At 40.2% G+C, this 16,655-nt stretch overlaps 1 pseudogene; it reads right to left on the bottom strand.

The window, feature by feature from the left end:
* Positions 1-8,935: 8,935 nt before the first annotated feature.
* LOC121139869 lies at positions 8,936-9,766 on the bottom strand (annotated as a pseudogene).
* Positions 9,767-16,655: the final 6,889 nt, after the last annotated feature.

Raw genomic sequence — 16,655 nt, 5'->3', positions numbered from 1 at the left:
TCTGTGGGTTTCACCAGCCTGGTCTTGACCTCTTTGCTCATCATTCCTCCATCTCTGTCACTAGGTTCCAGGAGTTAAGTTCAGTATTTAGCTGTGGGTATCTGTCTTTGCTTCCATCAGTCACTGGATGAAGGTTCATGTTTGTCTTTTTGTGTCTGGGTTACCTCACTCAAGATGGTTTCCTCGAGTGCCTCCCATTTGCCTGCGAATTTCAAGATTCCATTGTTTTTCTCCGCTGAGTAGTACTACATTGTGTAAAATGTACCACATTTTCTCTATCCATTCTTCAGCTGTGGGGCATCTAGGTTGCTTCCAGGATCTAGCTATTACATATAATGCTGCTGAACATAGTGGAACAGACATCCTTGTTGTTTGAATTGGCATCTTTTGGGTATATACCTAAGAGTGGAATTGCTGGGTCTTGTGGTAGACTGAGTCCCATTTTCCTGAGGAATCCTCATACTGATTTCCTTAGTGGCTGTAAGAGTTGGCACTCCCACCAGCAGTGGAGGAGTGTTCCCCTTTCTCCACAACCTCTCCAGCACAAACTGTCATTGGTGTTTTTTATTTTAGCCATTCTGACAGGAGTAAGATGGTATCTCAGAGTTGCTTTGATTTGCATTTCCCAGATGGGTAGGGATGTTGAGCACTTTCTCAAGTGTCTATCAGCCATTTTAGACTCCTCTATTGAGAATTCTCTATTTAGTTCAGTCCCCCACTTTTTAATTGGATCCTTTGGTGTTTTGGAGACTTGCTTCTTGAGTTCTTTGTAAATTTTGGAGATCTATTGAGCCTTGGGCAGTATATCAGTATTTACCCCGAGTTTACAAATGGACTTTGGACTCCAATCCAACAATGTGAGATGCACTCTCACCCTGAAATCTTGGGGGAGGGTCTAGGCCCTGCCCTGGATGAAATGGCAGACTATGGACACCCCCAAGGAGGGCCTCACTGTCCCTGGGGAAATGAGGGGATATTGGGGGAAGCTGGGGGGAGGGCATGGGAGGAGGGGAGGGAAAGGAAAAGGGACCTGGAACTGACTTGTGAAGCAACCTTGTTTCTAATTTAAATTTAAATTTAAATTTAAAAATAAATAATAAAAAAAGAAAAAAACTTGAAAAAAATTTGGAGATTAGCCTTCTGTCAGATGTGGAGTTAGTGAATATCTTTTCCCAATCTGTGGGGTACCTTTTTGTCTTGCTGACTGTGTCCTTTGCCTTACAGAAGCTTCTTCTCAGTTTCAGGAGGTCCAATTTATTAATTGTCGATCTCAATGTCTGTGCTACTGGTGTTATGTTCAGGAAGCAGTCTCCTGTACCAATTGGTTCAAGGGTACCTCCCACTTTCTCTTCTAACAGGTTCAGTGTGGCTGGATTTATGCTGAGGACTTTGATCCATTTAGACTTAAGTTTTGTGCATGGAGATAGACATGGATCTATTTGCAGTCTTCTACATGCCAAAATCCAGTTATGCCAGCACCATTTGTTGAAGATGCTATCTTTTTCCATTGTATAATTTTAGCTTCTTTCTTGAAAATCAAGTGTTCATAGGTGTGTGGATTAATGTCAGGGTTTTCAATTCTATTCCATTGGTCTACCCGTCTATTTTTGTGCCAATATCAAGCTGTTTTCAGGACTATAGCTCTATAAGAGAGCTTGAAGTCAGTGATGGAGATGCCTCCAGACGTTGCTTTGTTGAGCAGGGTTGTTTTGGCTATCCTGGTTTTTTTCTTTTTCCATATAAAGTTGAGAATTGTTCTTTCAAGGTCTTGAAGAATTGTGCTGGTAATTTAATGGGGATTTCATTGAGTCTGTAGATTGCTTTTGGCAGGATTGCAGTTTTTACTACATTGATCCTACCTATCCAAGAGTATGGGAGATCTTTCCATTTCCTGGTGTCTTCTTTAATTTCTTTCTTTAAAGACGCAAAGTTCTTGTGATACAGGTCTTTCACTTGTTTGGTTAGTGTTACCCCCAGGTATTTTATGTTGTTTGTGGCAATTGTAAAGGGTGATGTTTCGCTGATTTCTTTCTTGGCCCTTTTATCGTCTGTATATAGTAGGGCTACTGATTTTCTTGAGTTGACCCTGATACAAGGATTTCTAATAAAGATAAATACAGGGGTATAATGGTTACTGTTAATTGTCAAATTGACAGAATACAGAATAACCTGAACGATGGGCCTCTGGATATGCCCATGGGTGATTAACTTGATTATATTAATTGATATGTGAAGACCTATCTTAATTGTGGACAGGACCTTTCCCTGGTCTGAAGTATATAAAAGTGGGAAAGGGCACTCAGCAGAAATTTGTCTTCATTGTCCCTGACTGTGGATGCAATGTTACCAGATACTTCAAGCTCTTGTCACTTAGGCGTTTCTACTTATGATAAGGTACCACCTTAAATTGTGAACTAGAAGAGAGCCTTGCTTCCTTAAGTTGGTGTTGTCAGAGCACTTTATCACTGTGACAGGAAAAGAAGCTAAGACTGAAAGGAAATGGGTCCATTACAGCGATAACCCTGCCATATGGTTCTTAGGCCTTTGGAACTAGTTTGTGTGAGGAATGTAGAAGAGCCTGAAACTTCAGACTAACCCTGGATGCGGTAAGAAGACATTTAATGAGCTGTTCTGGTGGAATTTGGGAAAATCAAAAGGCAAAGAACAATTTGGACAGTGGCAGTACAGCTCATTGGGTTTCAGAGGGGAACAAGGACTCTATCTGGAATTGGGCCAGGGGCCATTTGTGTGATATTCTTTTGGCTAAGTGTGTGGCTTCATCCTGCCTGTGTCCTGAGAACTTGAGTGAAGCTGAACATACAGTCCAGTACGGTAGTAACTTTGGTTATTAACATATTTTCTAGAGGATTTAAAAGAAAAATACAAATGACTGTAAATCTATGCTAATGCTACACATATAAAATTATAATTTGTTTTATTTCAATCACAAAGCACATGAAAGGGCAGAAATATAGAAAAGTAGAGTTTTGTATGCAATTTCACTGACGTGGTTATAAGTAAAGATCAAGTTTTATGTTTTTAGACTATTACATACATGTATTTCACATGATAACCACAAAGAACATTCTCAAAAGAAAATAGGAATGCATCGTAACAAAAAATTAGGTAAACAAAGCAAGTAGTGATGAAGGACAAAGCACTGTGGTTTATATACCAAACAATTAAAAGTATTTCTCAATCTGCAAAGGAATTATTAAATACTTCCATTTTCAATGGTTAAAAACAGAAATAGTCATTAACAAAATAATTTAATGAAAGACATTAAATATGAAAATAAATACTAATGTACTAGGGAGATGGATCAGTAGATGAAACACTACTCCCAGTGTCAACTTTGGCCCTCCATATGCACACACATAGCACACACTTGTGTATGTACCTGCACCCACACTAACATGCATCCTCTCATGGGTGCATAATAATAAATAAAAGTAAATAAGATAAATGGTAAGTGTAGTGCATACATGTAGCCCCAATACTCAGGGGACTGAGGCAAGAGGATCTCAAATGTGAGAAACATCTGGGTTGCACAAGACCCTGTCTCAAAAATGTGCCATATGTAAGAATACTATTCAACCATAAAATAATGAAATCTTGTCATTTGTAACATGATTGAGACTGGAGATTATTATGTTAGATAAAATAAGCCAGGCAGAAGGACAAATACAACATGATCACATTCATATGTGGCATCTAATAAAGCTGATGTAGAATCTGAGAGTAGAAGGACTGGGGATGTAGCTCACTTAGTAAAGTACCTACGTAATATACCTGGAATCCTGGGCTCTATTCACAGCACTTTGGGGGTGGAAGCAGAGGATCAGAAATTGAAGATCTTTCTTCTTTGGCTATATAGCGAGTGTCATGCCAACCTGGAACACATGGCATTTTTGTCTAGACAACAATGATTGCAACAAAGTTGAGAAACAACAACATTTACCAGAGATGGAGAGATTAAGGAGGATAGAATAGGGAAAGCTCAATTAAATTGATGGATGCTAAATTATAGTTAGAATAAAAGGTCCGCCAATCTACTGCAAAGTCGAGTGACCAAAAGTAACAGTTACCTACTTTATATTTTAAAAAACCAGAAAAATGACTTTTGAATTTCAACTTTTCATCACAAAAGGATAATGAATGTTTGAGAAGAAAGTTACATTTATTTTTATCTTTAAAATGTTTTCAGCCTTGGGGAAACTGTGGTTGGTATGTAAAGTGACTAAGAAAATTAAAATAAAATAATGTTTCCAGCCTTTTGAGACAGTGTCTGCCTATGAAGACCAGGATGTCCTTCAATTTGCACCAAACCTCCTTTCTTACTCTCCCAAATGCTGGGGATTACATTCATTCTACTTTCAACCACGCTCAGCAGAAAGCTATAGCTACATTGATTTACATATTACACAATGTATCCATGTATGTCATCACCCATGGTGCTCTATTAACATGTGCCAATTATTTTATATATTAACACACGTGCTGGTCAGTTTTTGTCAATTTATAATCATTTGGGAAGAGGAAACTTCAGTTGAGAAAAAGCTTCAATCAGACTGGCCTGTGGGCAAGCCTGTGAGCCATTTTCTTGATTGATGATTGACATAGGAGAGCTCATGCCACTGTGGGTGGTTCCATCCCTAGGCAGGTAGTCCATGTGTGTATTTGAAGGCAAACTGAGCAAGCCACAGGGAGCAAGCCAGTAAGCAGCTTTATAATCTCTGCTTCAATTCCTGCCTCCAGGTTCCTGCCATGCTTGAGTTCCTGATTTGACATCTCTTTGCAGATTATAAAATGTAAGCTGAAATAAACCCTTTCCTCCCCAAGTTGCTTTTGCTCACAGCGTGGATCACAGCAAGAGAGAATCTAAGACAGCTAGAAAAATGACTTAAAGAGAACTTCAAAAGTTACCAATGATTTTTTTAAGTGAATAGAAAAGTTCATCCAACACTTTATTGGAAATTTCAAGGAACTCCAAAAAGCCAAAATAATTTCAAAAAATAACAGAATTGGAGGACGCAGTTTTAAAGAAAGCTTCTTAATTTTCACGTGTGTGTGTGTGTGTGTGTGTGTGTGGTGTGGTGTGGTGTGGTATGTGCATGTACATCTATGCCATGGTATACAGGTGATGCTCAGAGGACAACTTGTAGAACATTCTGGGGTTTGGGAACTGAACTTAGGTTGTCAGGCTTGGTGGCAAGCATCCTTACCCACAAAGCCATCTTGTTGGAACCATAATATTTCAACTTCAGAACTATAGACCTAATGAAAGCAAAATACATGTGTTGCTGGAGTGAAAATAGATACACAGATCAGTGGGGTGGAATCAAGTCCTCAGAAATATACCTTCACATACCTGTTTGTTATTTTTTGACACTGGTACCAAGAACACTTAGGAAAAAGATAAATGGTTCTGGGAAAACAGAATATCCTCCAGTTTAAAAAATGCAATTGAACTCATCCTTTACATCTTGTTTTTATTTGATCTGAATGCCCCCACTGGCTCTTGTTTTCCACACCTGTTCCTGGCTGATGGTACTGCTTTGGTAGGCTCTGGATAGTCTAGGGGTCCAGACCTAGCAAGAGGGAGTAAGTCATTTAGGATGGGCCCTTGGAGGTATATTATGTTAGCTGTTTCTTGTCTCTCTTCACCTTCTAGTTCACTGCCAGGTGAATAAGATGCTACCACATCTCGTGTGTCCCTTGGAAATGGTAAGCCAAGTCTTTAAGTTACTTCTGTCAGGTTTTTTTTTTGGTATTGGTTTTTCATGACAGGAATTTTCTGGGTAACAGCCTGGCTGTCCTGGAACTATCAGGCTGGCCTCGAACTGCCTCTGCCTTCCTAAGTGCTGGGTTAAAGTCATGTGCCACTACTGTCCAGCTCTTCTGTTAGGTCTTTTGCCACAGTAAGGAGAAATGTAATTAATACACACTATACACAAAAATGAGCATGAGTCAAAGGCCTAAGATCAGTGCTTCCTGCAAATATGGTCCATTCCCTGTACAAAGCTTCTGCCACGTTTCTCTAGAATGGCTGGGCTAAATCATGTAAGTTGACAGGAATGTGAAATACGCTAGTACTTCACAAATGCCGACACAGAGGCAAAGCTGGCTGCATCAGCTTTACCTGAGGAGATTTTGAAAAGGGAAGTGAAACAGACTACATGGAATTCTCACTCAAGAGTTTGAGAATGGAATCTAGAGGTCCCCACGTGAAAGGTCCTCAGGAATCTAAGTCTGGAGGCAAAGCCAGGTTGGGGAGTCACTGTGTCAGGACTTGAACCTCACACAGGAGGTTGGAAAAAGAACCCAACAACTCCCGGTGTGGCCTGTGGATCAGCATCATTGGAATCACCTGGAAGCTTTCAAGAACCAAAATCTCGGAAAATGAGGACGTGCTTCTTGGTAGGTGGAGGTAAATGGATCAGAAGTTCAAGGTCAACCTGCACTTGATGAAACCCTGTCTTAAATACAAGGGAACAAAGACAGAAAGGAACACACTCTTAGGCCTCTGCTAGATGTGCCTGCAATCTTAGCACTTGAGAGCTGGAGTCAAGATGAACCCTTAGAATTTGAGGCCAGCCTAGATATTTTAAATTTTATTATTTTATGTGTTCAGGTTTTTTTTGCCTGCATGTATTTCTATGAAGCACTTGTGTGGCTGGTGCCCTTGGAGGTCAGAATCCCTTTCTCCCTTGCTCTCTCTTTTCACATTCTCTCCCTTCTTGTCCTCTTCCCAAGCCTAGACTCCTCCTACATATTCTCTCTGCCCACCAGCCCCACTTATCCCTCCTCTGCCTAGTTATTGACTGTTCTGCTTCTTATTGGACCAATTGGATGCTTTAGGCAGGCACAGCACAAAAGCAACACATCTTTACGTAATTTAAAAAATGCAGCATAAACCAGTGTAAAACATCTTTACATAGATAGACAAGTGCAGCATAAACAAATGTAACACACCTTGACATAGCTAAAGTAATATTCCACAACACTGTTACGCACAGATTTAAGCATGAAGTCATTGCAAAGACACAGTTCTTTGAGTTGTAGCTTATAGCACATGCCTGTAATCAGAACACTTAGCGGATGGAGGCAGGAGGATAAGAAATTCATGGTTATTCTCTAGTACGGTGAGTTTAACATCGACCTTGGCTACATGAGAACATGTGCCAAAGGAAAATAAGAGTCTGTGAAGGTTGAGAAGTACTAGACTAATGTAAATTATGTGCACTATTAAACACATATATACATGAGTAACACTAAATGAACAAAGCAGTTGTAGTTATAAGTTTATATATACAGTATATATTAGAGATACAAAATTAGAGACTTTGTATTTGAGAAGGATTGGAGGACACAGGAAGAACTGGAGGGATGATACAGAGGCAGAAATTATGTAAATATAGTATTCATATGTGAAAACTTTCAAAATAAATTTAAAAAGTAGACTTTAAAAAAAGGAATGCAGTTCAAAGCCAGCCTGGCCTATAGAGCAAGTTCCAGGACAGCCTGGGCTACACAGAGAAACCATGTCTCAAAAAATAAAACAAGACAAAAGAAATATAATCTAAGAATCTCAAAAATATAAAAATTAATGTGTATAATATATCTAGATATGAGAATACATATTTTTAACATTAAAGTTTAAATTTTTTGTTCATAGCAAAAATTTCTCTTGTTAGTGTAATTAGTTTCTCTCATATGTAAACTATTCTATGTATAATCATATATATATATGTACATATATATAAAACTATGGTGACAATATTAGATTTCATTACTTTCTCTGATACCTAAAATAATTTTTTATGGAAAAATTATTCCACAAAACACTATTTTTATAAGATTTCTAAATTGCTAAATTCCATATTCTTTATATAAAAATAGGATTCCTTATTTAAATAAATTGTTTTGGTATAATTCAAAAGTATGCCAAATAAAATTATATTGTACTTTAAGTTCTATATTCTGCATTTGATGCTCCAAAAATCACACATGAAATGATTTCGAAAAACATAAAGTACAAAAATATGCCAATTATGAGCAAATTTTTATAATAGAGTTCCTAAGCATGTCAATTTTCATGTAATTATGTACAAGGTGCCAGAAGATTTGGATTTAAGCCAAATAACCACAGAAGTGTGAATTTGCGGAGGCTATGTAACTGCTTATCTTTTTTAAAGGGACAACATTTATTTCTTTTCCAAATGTTACATTAAATTCAGGTGGAAGTGAATGGTTTCAGCAGTTAGAAAAAAAAGTACAAATCAGGGGTTTAGCCATTAAAAGTTGTTTACAACGATGGGAGAAAAAAGAAAAAAAAACAGACAACAAGTTGTTTCACATTACAGACCTCCCTTCCATCCTGAAGCCTAGCACTTGCTTGTCAAGTCAGAGACACGGTTGATTTCACAAGCTGGAGGTTTCAACTTGAGTAAGACCTTTATAAAACCCAGACAGGGGCAATTTCCTCCCCAGCCCAGGTGCCACCACAAGAGACTAAAAACTCAACAGGGGAAAGGCTGGACACTCAGGGTTTGGGAATATAAGCCCCCCACTCTGGCTCAGGGGTTTTGGAAGTAGAATCAACAAAATGTACTTGGAAAAGAATTAGAGGAAAGTCAACAATTGCCTTCTGCAGGGGTGAGGCCTGTGGAGGAGGTAGGGACAGGAGCATTTCACATCACTAACCTAACTTGGGAAACCGCAAGGGATCATCTTCGACTGGCCTTAAGAGTAAGACCAAATGGCTGATCGAAGGAGAATCCACAAGAGGGAGAGAGGGGTTGTGGCTGGGAGGGCAATAATCCCCTTCCTTTTTGAGCACAGGAAGGCAGCCAGGGCACCAGGTCCAAGCAGTGACCTCCCAAGGACAGCCCAGTTTTTGCAGCTTAGAGATCACCCACCTGCCCCCACCCAGCTACTCATTCTGCTCAGTGCTGGCCGATGCAGGGCCACTCTCGGCCCCGAGGGAGTAGATGACTCTGCAGCCTGGGTCCATGCCTCCTCTTCCAGGTCTCCTTCCTTGGAGGCAGCACTAGCCTCTGCCCTCTTGGCCTGGAGCTCTTGGCTTTCAGGGATGGCAACTGTGTTCCTTTCTTGGGCAGTGCCCTCGTCCTCTGCCCCGTTCCTGCTCTTCCTTTGTTAGTGAGGAGGACGATTTCTCTTGATTTCTTCTGATTTCTTCTGATTTCTTCTGATTTCTTCTTGATTTCTTCTGATTTCTCTTGAAGGATAGGCCACTCCATTTGAAAGGCTTTCTTCTTCTTCTTCTTCTTCTTCTTCTTCTTCTTCTTCTTCTTCTTCTTCTTCTTCTTCTTCTTCTTCTTCTTCTTCTTCTTCTTCTTCTTCTTCTTCTTCTTCTTCTTCTTCTTCTTCTTCCACCTCCTCTTCCTCCTCCTCCTCCTCCTCCTCCTCCTCCTCTTCCTCCTCTTCGTTCTCTTCCTCTTCCTCCTCTTCCTCCTCCTCTTCCTCCTCCTCCTCCTCCTTTTCCTCCTCCTTCTTCTTCTTCAGGGTCTCCTTGGGGGCAACCTTCCTGGCCAGGGGGCGCTGGATCAATGGCATCGCCAGTAGCCCCAGATGCCTCATCTGTTCGGTTCACGGGTGGTGACTCGGCCTCACCCTTGGGGGTTAAGTCTCTATTGCTTTTCACATGGCCATTCTCCTGTCCCTTGGCCTTCACCGGGAAAGTGCCCGTTGTTTTCTAGGCTGTCATGTCGTTCTGGGGAGCCTTGGAGCTCTGGCTGCCCATGATGGGGGTCTGCTAGGGGCACCTGAGCCACCCCGCACTGGCGCCACATATCTTTTTACATGAAGATGTGTATACCAGTATGAGCAAGAAACCTGTGAAGTTAAAATGGGTACAAAATATAGTAATATATGTAAAGGCATGTAAACAATGCCTAGAAAAAACATACTAAATACATGCTCTTAAAAAGAAAGCTATGGGCTAAAGCATCTCAGAAGGGATGGGAGAGGCAGATCACAATAGCCTTTTATTTTTTCTCTCTTTCTTTTTTAATATTTTTTTATTTAGGAACAATCTTATTTTGCACATCAACCCTCCCATCCCCTAGGCCTCCCATCCTCCCATGCCCCCACCCACTCCCCAAGGATCATGAGGCCTTCCATGGAGGATCATCAAAGTCTGTCACATCATTTGGGCGAGGGCCTAGGCCCTCCTCATGTTATAGAGAATGGGCTCCCAAAGTCCATTTGTGCTCTAGGGATAAACACTGGTTCCACTGTTAGAGGTCCCATAGACTGCCCAGGCCTCCTAACTGGCACCCGCATTCAGACAACTTGTGTTGGACTGAAACAATTGCTTTTTCTTTGCTATGATAGAGTATTTCACCTCGACTGAAAGGAGGATGAGGCAAATGAGATCTTCAACCTGCATGTTCATGATCCCTTCTTCAGTTTGTCCAAGTGTCTTATCCTGCTGTGGTACTAGGGTCTTGAAAAGTGGGTTGCTCAATCTAGAAATGTTCCACCCACCCTTGATGTCTAAAAAAGATCTTAGATGACCTCATCTTTTGTTTCTGGCTGACCTTGCGGCAGAATTATAGACTGTGTGCCCAAGCACTGAAGTTGTCCATCAACGCACAGTAAAATGTTTGATAGCTCGAGAGCTTTACTAGTTGGTGTTATTAAACATTAGCTGACTGTGAAGCTAAGCAGGCAAAAACTTGAGTGACCCCACACAATGACGATTACAGACTTTAACAGAATTCATTTTGCAAAGCCATTAAACAAACAAACAGCAGCAACAGCAAATAAGAAAACAATAATTAACCCCATAGAAAGATTGGATTCCCAGGGTTGCTGTTTTATATTATTTAAAGCATCCAGTTTTCCATACAAGGTTAGGAGGTACACAAAGAAACAAAAAATATCATCCTTATTTATGAAAAAAAGACTATTACATGAAACTACCAGGTTTCCAGGAAACGAAATCCATTAAAAAATGAGATAAAAAGGTGTGGGGCTAGAGGGATGACTCAGTGCTTAAAGCCATTACTGTTCTTCTAGAGGCCCCAAATTCAGTTTCCAGTACTCACAAGGCATGGCTTAACAATGATCTGTAGGACTGTAACTCCAGATCCAGGGAATCTGCCACCTTCTTCTTCCTATCATGGACAACTACACTCATATACACATACCCCCAAATAGACATTGTGCTACCCAGGCACACATTCACACATATAATTAAAAATAAAATAGATAAAATAAAGTAAATCTTTTAAAAATGAATTGCTTTACTAAATACTAATATACAATCTTAAAAAATTAAAATCTGTCATTGTTCTAGTTTTCTTTAGGAAGCCATATTGATGTGATGCATACACACAATACTAAACAAACTCAGCAAGTTATATTTATATATTTATTTTTATATATTTATATAACAATAATAATTAAAGAAAAACATGCCTCAAATTTAAGGGGAAATGGACATATGCCAAGGAAGAGATTGTAGAGGAGGAACTGATATAATTATATCTTAATTAAAAGTAAAATGTTTTAAAATTTAGTGGGGCGGTGGTGGCGCATGCCTTTAATCCCAGCACTCGGGAGGCAGAGGCAGGCGGATCTCTGTGAGTTCGAGGCCAGGCTGGACTGACAGCCTCCAAAACAATACAGAGAAACCTTGTCTCGTAAAACCAAAAAAATTTAAATGAAAATAATAAAGATATTACTTATAATAACATTAAAAAATAAAATACACAAGAATAAAAGCAACTATGTGCTTGAAACTTTTACACTGAAAAATGCAAGACATTGTTACATTAAATTAAAGAAGCCCCCAATGAAATTTGACATATCCTGTGTTCATGTATTGAAATACTTAATATTGTTATGCTAGCAATAGTCAGAAAATGAGTCCATAGAATTGGTGTATTGAAGATCATTAGCTTAGTCTTAGAATTAAAAAGCTGATTCTAATAGTCATGTGAAAGACACAGACAATTTGTTGTTGGTTTTATTGTCTTTGATACAGGATACAGCATGCAAGAAAGAAAGAGGAGGGAGGGAGAGAGAGAATAATTAAAGAAAATGTCTTGAATTTGAGAGGGTGTGGGGAAGGACATAGTGGGAGTTGTTGTAGAGGGTGAGGGAAGGGTGGAAATGATGTCAATATTGTAGTACTAACAGAGTCTAAACAGGGTAGGATTTTTTAAAGGACTTAGAATACATGTGATATAAAAGTGGAAAGGAGACTAGTTGAGTACAAGGAGGACAGGACAGTGAGTGAGAACACTTGGGGAGGGAGACCAAGAGAAAGTATTATGAAAATGCTGTAATGAAACCCATTACTTTGTATGATAATTAAAGAAAAGCAAATATAAATATGAAAAACCTTAAGATGGAAATAAAAGAAATTATGATTGACAAGGGTCATTCTTACCAAGCTAAATCAGTATTATTTGGTAAATTAAAGTCAAGAAAATTTAAATAGTCTGAGAGTTTGTTGCTATTCATTAAATTTCAATGTTTTGCAAAGACAAATGTGTTGGCTAATGTTTCTAACAGAACTCATACATGACACATTTTATGATCTTTTAAGGAATCTCATTAGCATTTTCCCTAGTTTCTATGTCATCTTATATTCTCACCAACAGTTATAGCATCACTCTAGGAGACCAAAACAACTATCAGCTTAATCTGTAGAAGCAGTCAGGGAGCCTGCAGAATGGCTCAGCAGGTAAACACACTTACTGTCAAGTCTAACGATATGAGTCTGATCCCTAGAACCCACAAGATAGGACAGAACTGATGCCCACGTGGTGGAAGTAGATAACTGATGTCTGCAAGCTGTCCTCTGACCTCCATATGCTTCTCCAGGCACCTGTGTATTCCCATACACACTTGCTGTTATGCACATAACCAAACACTTTCTGATTGGATTTAAGGCCTGCTCTACAAGATGGACCCCATGCCTGGCATCATTAGCTGGGCCAAGAATCTGTTGCTAAATCAATGCTTCTCAAACTTTCTAACACTACTGCCATTTAATACAGTTCCTTATGTTGTGGTGACCTCCCAGTCATAAAATTATTTTTGTTGTTACTTCAAAACTATAATTTTGCTACTGTTAGGAATCGTAATGTAAATATCTGTAATGTAAATATGCAGTCTTGGGCAACCCCTGTGAATGTGACATTCTACCCTCGAAGGAGTCATTATCCAAAGCTTGAGAACCACTGTGCTAAACAGATATAGTATCTAAATGACTCCTGATGATTTATTTTTATTCCATAGATTTAGTACATTTTCAGTCTTCATTAGAAAAGTCTCTATTTTCAGTAGATGTCAATTAACAGTGAAATTCACAACTGGTCAAAGTGCAGAGAATAAGAATGTGGAGGGCTCAGCTCTACATGGATCATCTATATCACACCCCTTCTCTACAAGGAAGAGTCTAAGAGCCAGAAGAGATGGGTGAATACAAGGAAGCAGTGATTAACAGACACAACAGCCAAGGTGTATATGTATATATAAATTCACATCTATTGCGAATGCAAAGCACAATATTTTAACCAGCTCAAGCCAGACAAAATCACACCAGGATGGGGCAAAAAAAAACTCACCTGTAGTTGAGGAGAAATTGGCAGTTAATATTGGTCAGGAGTGAGAGAGTTAGTTTTACTTAACATGTGACCCTTGGTAGGTCAGCCATGCTCAAAGGCAGGTTCCATACCCATGAGTATTTGAGTAGCACAAATTGGACTCAATGAGAAAAGGAATGAGGGAGATGATGTAATTATAAAATTATTTTTTTCTTTCTCTATTTTTTTTATTAAATCATTTTTAAATTAGAATTAAGCTTGTTTTACATGCCAATCCCAGTTCCCTCTTCCTTCCCTCCTCCCCTGCCCTCCACTAACTCCCTATCTCATCCCCTTTCTGCTCCCCAGGGAGGGTAAGGCCTTCCATGGGGGATCTTCAAAGTCTGTCATATCCTTTGGAGCAGGGCCTACAGCCTCCCCAATTTGTCTAGGCTGAGAGAATATCCCTCTATGTGGAGTGGGTTCTCAAAGTCCATTCGTATCCTAGGGATAAGTGCTTATCTACTACCAGAGGCCCCATAGATTGCGTATGTCTCCTCATTGACACCCATGTTCAGGAGGTCTGGATCAGTACTATGCGGGTTTCCCAGCTATCAGTCTGGAGGCCATGTGCTCCCCCTTGTTCAGGTCAGCTGCTTCTGTTGGTTTCACCAGTCTGGTCTTGACCCCTTTGCTCATCACTCCTCCCTCTCTGCAACTAGTTTCCAGGAGTTCTGCTCAGTGTTTAGCTGTGGGTGTCTACCTCTTCTTCCATCAGCTACTGGATGAAGGATCTAGGATGGCATATAAGGTAGTCATCAATCTCATTATTGGGGAAGGGCATTTAAGGTAGCCTCTCCACTGTGGCTTAGATTGTTAGTTGGGGTCATCCTTGTAGATCTCTGAACATTTCCCTAATGCCAGATTTCTCTTTAAACCTATAATGGCTCCTTCTATTATGGTGTCTCTTTTCTTGCTCTCCTCTATTCTTCTCCCAACTCAACCTTCCTGATCCCTCAGTGTCCTCCTCTCCCCTCCTCTTCTCCCCTTCTCTTTCTCCTAGCTCCTGCTCCCCTCCCTACATGCTCCCAATTTGCTCAGAAGATCTTGTCCCTTTCCCCTTCTCCAGGGGACCATGTATGTGTCTCTTAGGGTCCTCCTTGTTTCCTAGCTTCTCTGCCAGTATGGATTGTAGGCTGGTAATTTTTGCACTATGTCTAAAATCCATATATGAGTGAGTAAATACCATGTTTGTCTTTTTGTGACAGTTACCTCACTCAGGATGGTTTCTTAAAGAGATAACATGAAGTTGGGGTGGTTAGGGAGGTGGGAGTAGATTTGTGAGTAGTTTCAGGGGTGAATAGGATCAAAATATAATGTCTAAAATTCTCTTAGAATTTACAAAGATAATTTTTCTTTTCCTTATAGCAAAATACTTTATTGATTCTTTAGGGATTTCATATCATGTACCCCAATCCCACTCACCTCCCAAGCCCTCCTTATCTTCCCCTCACCCCTGTAGCATTCTTTCTAAAAAGAATCCACCCCCAAAATCAATTCAAAACCACCTAAATCTTCTGTCTTCCCAACCTCTTCATTCATCCTAGTGGCATTGGGTGCTGCAGTGGGTCATGCAGTATACCCTTTTGTCCAATTATCCCCAAATCCAAAATGTCCATTACAATATGTTATTGACCTGGTTCAAGGCCTCTGGCACATCATCATCACTGGACCCTCACCAAAACTCCTCTCAGATATCCTGCTGTTGCCCCAAGTCATGGGTATCCTCTGGTTTTCATTCTACAAGACTAGGCCCTTCCCACACTCTAGTAGGTCAGAGATGGGGTAGATGCTAGGGTGGGTCTACCCAAGACCCAGGATATAGATCTGGGTGGTAGCTGAGCTGATTGATTCAGGCCAGTGGAACTGCTCCCCTCAGGCAAGGGGCAGAACTAGCTCTTCTAGGCCCATGCCATCAGGACCAGCTCTCCCATGTCTTTGGTGAGGGGTGGCACTATCTCTCACAAGTGGAAGGGTCAGCTCTCCTGCTGTAGTGACCAGAGAGAGGCAGGACTGCTAGCTATCCCAAGGCCAGTGAGAGATGGAGTCCGTTCAGCACAGATTTCAATTTACACTGTTTCTGTGATCACCTGTAGCAACATGGGCCATGGATAGCAACCCAGACCTCAGCTGTAGCAGGATCATGGACCCAAACATAGTTCTCATTAGCAGCCTGAGCACGGATGTCACTATGGCTCCAGGTGGCAGTACAGGCCACTCAAATCAGCATTGTCTCTGTGGCAGCATGACCCTTAAAATATTTTTTAAATGTGACTCAGTGGGTAACAAGGTGCTTGCCATGCAAGCCTAGTGATCTGAGCTCACTCCTCAGGACCCTTATAATGGTGAAATGATTCCCATAATTTATCCTGTGACTTCCTCCACATGTGCACTGAGGTGGTGCAAACACACACACACACACACACACACACACACCTATTTAAGTTTAAATAGAAATTTAGAAAATGCTAGGATGAGAACACTCCAAACCCACCGTTCTTCAAGAGTTAGTGACTCTAACATACCAAATTAAGAGCATATTAAATACCAGCAAGAAGTCAGCCATTAGCACCTTTGTTCTACCAGATTACCATGGGTGCAGGCATTGCGAACTAAAGGAACCATATGAAACAATAAATTTTAATGAAAGCACACTATATAGGAGTCTTCTGCAGAATGGGATTTTCATATTTTGGCATAGCTCTCGCAGGTTTGAGTAAACAAAAGCAAATCAAACTCTGCTTTCAAAACCATTATCATAGTTTCATACACATTTTTTACATTCAATGACAGCCCCTAAAATGTAGTTTATAGTATTTTCTTCCTGTTGGTAGCAAAGATAGATTTGAGGCAGGATTTGTATTTCATCTATCCTGCTGGTGCTGCTTCAGATCTCTTAATGCTCCTAGCCATGGGTTCAGCCTTGCATCTTTGTATTTGCTCTGCAGGTGTCTTATTTAGGAGCTTTGTTACTGTGATGAAGTACCATGACAAAATACAGCTTGTGGAGGAAAGGGTTTATTTTGGCTT

The sequence above is a fragment of the Mesocricetus auratus genome, unplaced genomic scaffold (genome assembly GCF_017639785.1).
Source record: "Mesocricetus auratus isolate SY011 unplaced genomic scaffold, BCM_Maur_2.0 Super-Scaffold_100003, whole genome shotgun sequence".
Taxonomy (NCBI): Eukaryota; Metazoa; Chordata; class Mammalia; order Rodentia; family Cricetidae; genus Mesocricetus; species Mesocricetus auratus.
The sequence above is the reverse complement of the archived record's forward strand: the minus strand, read 5'-3'. Positions and strand labels throughout refer to the sequence as shown.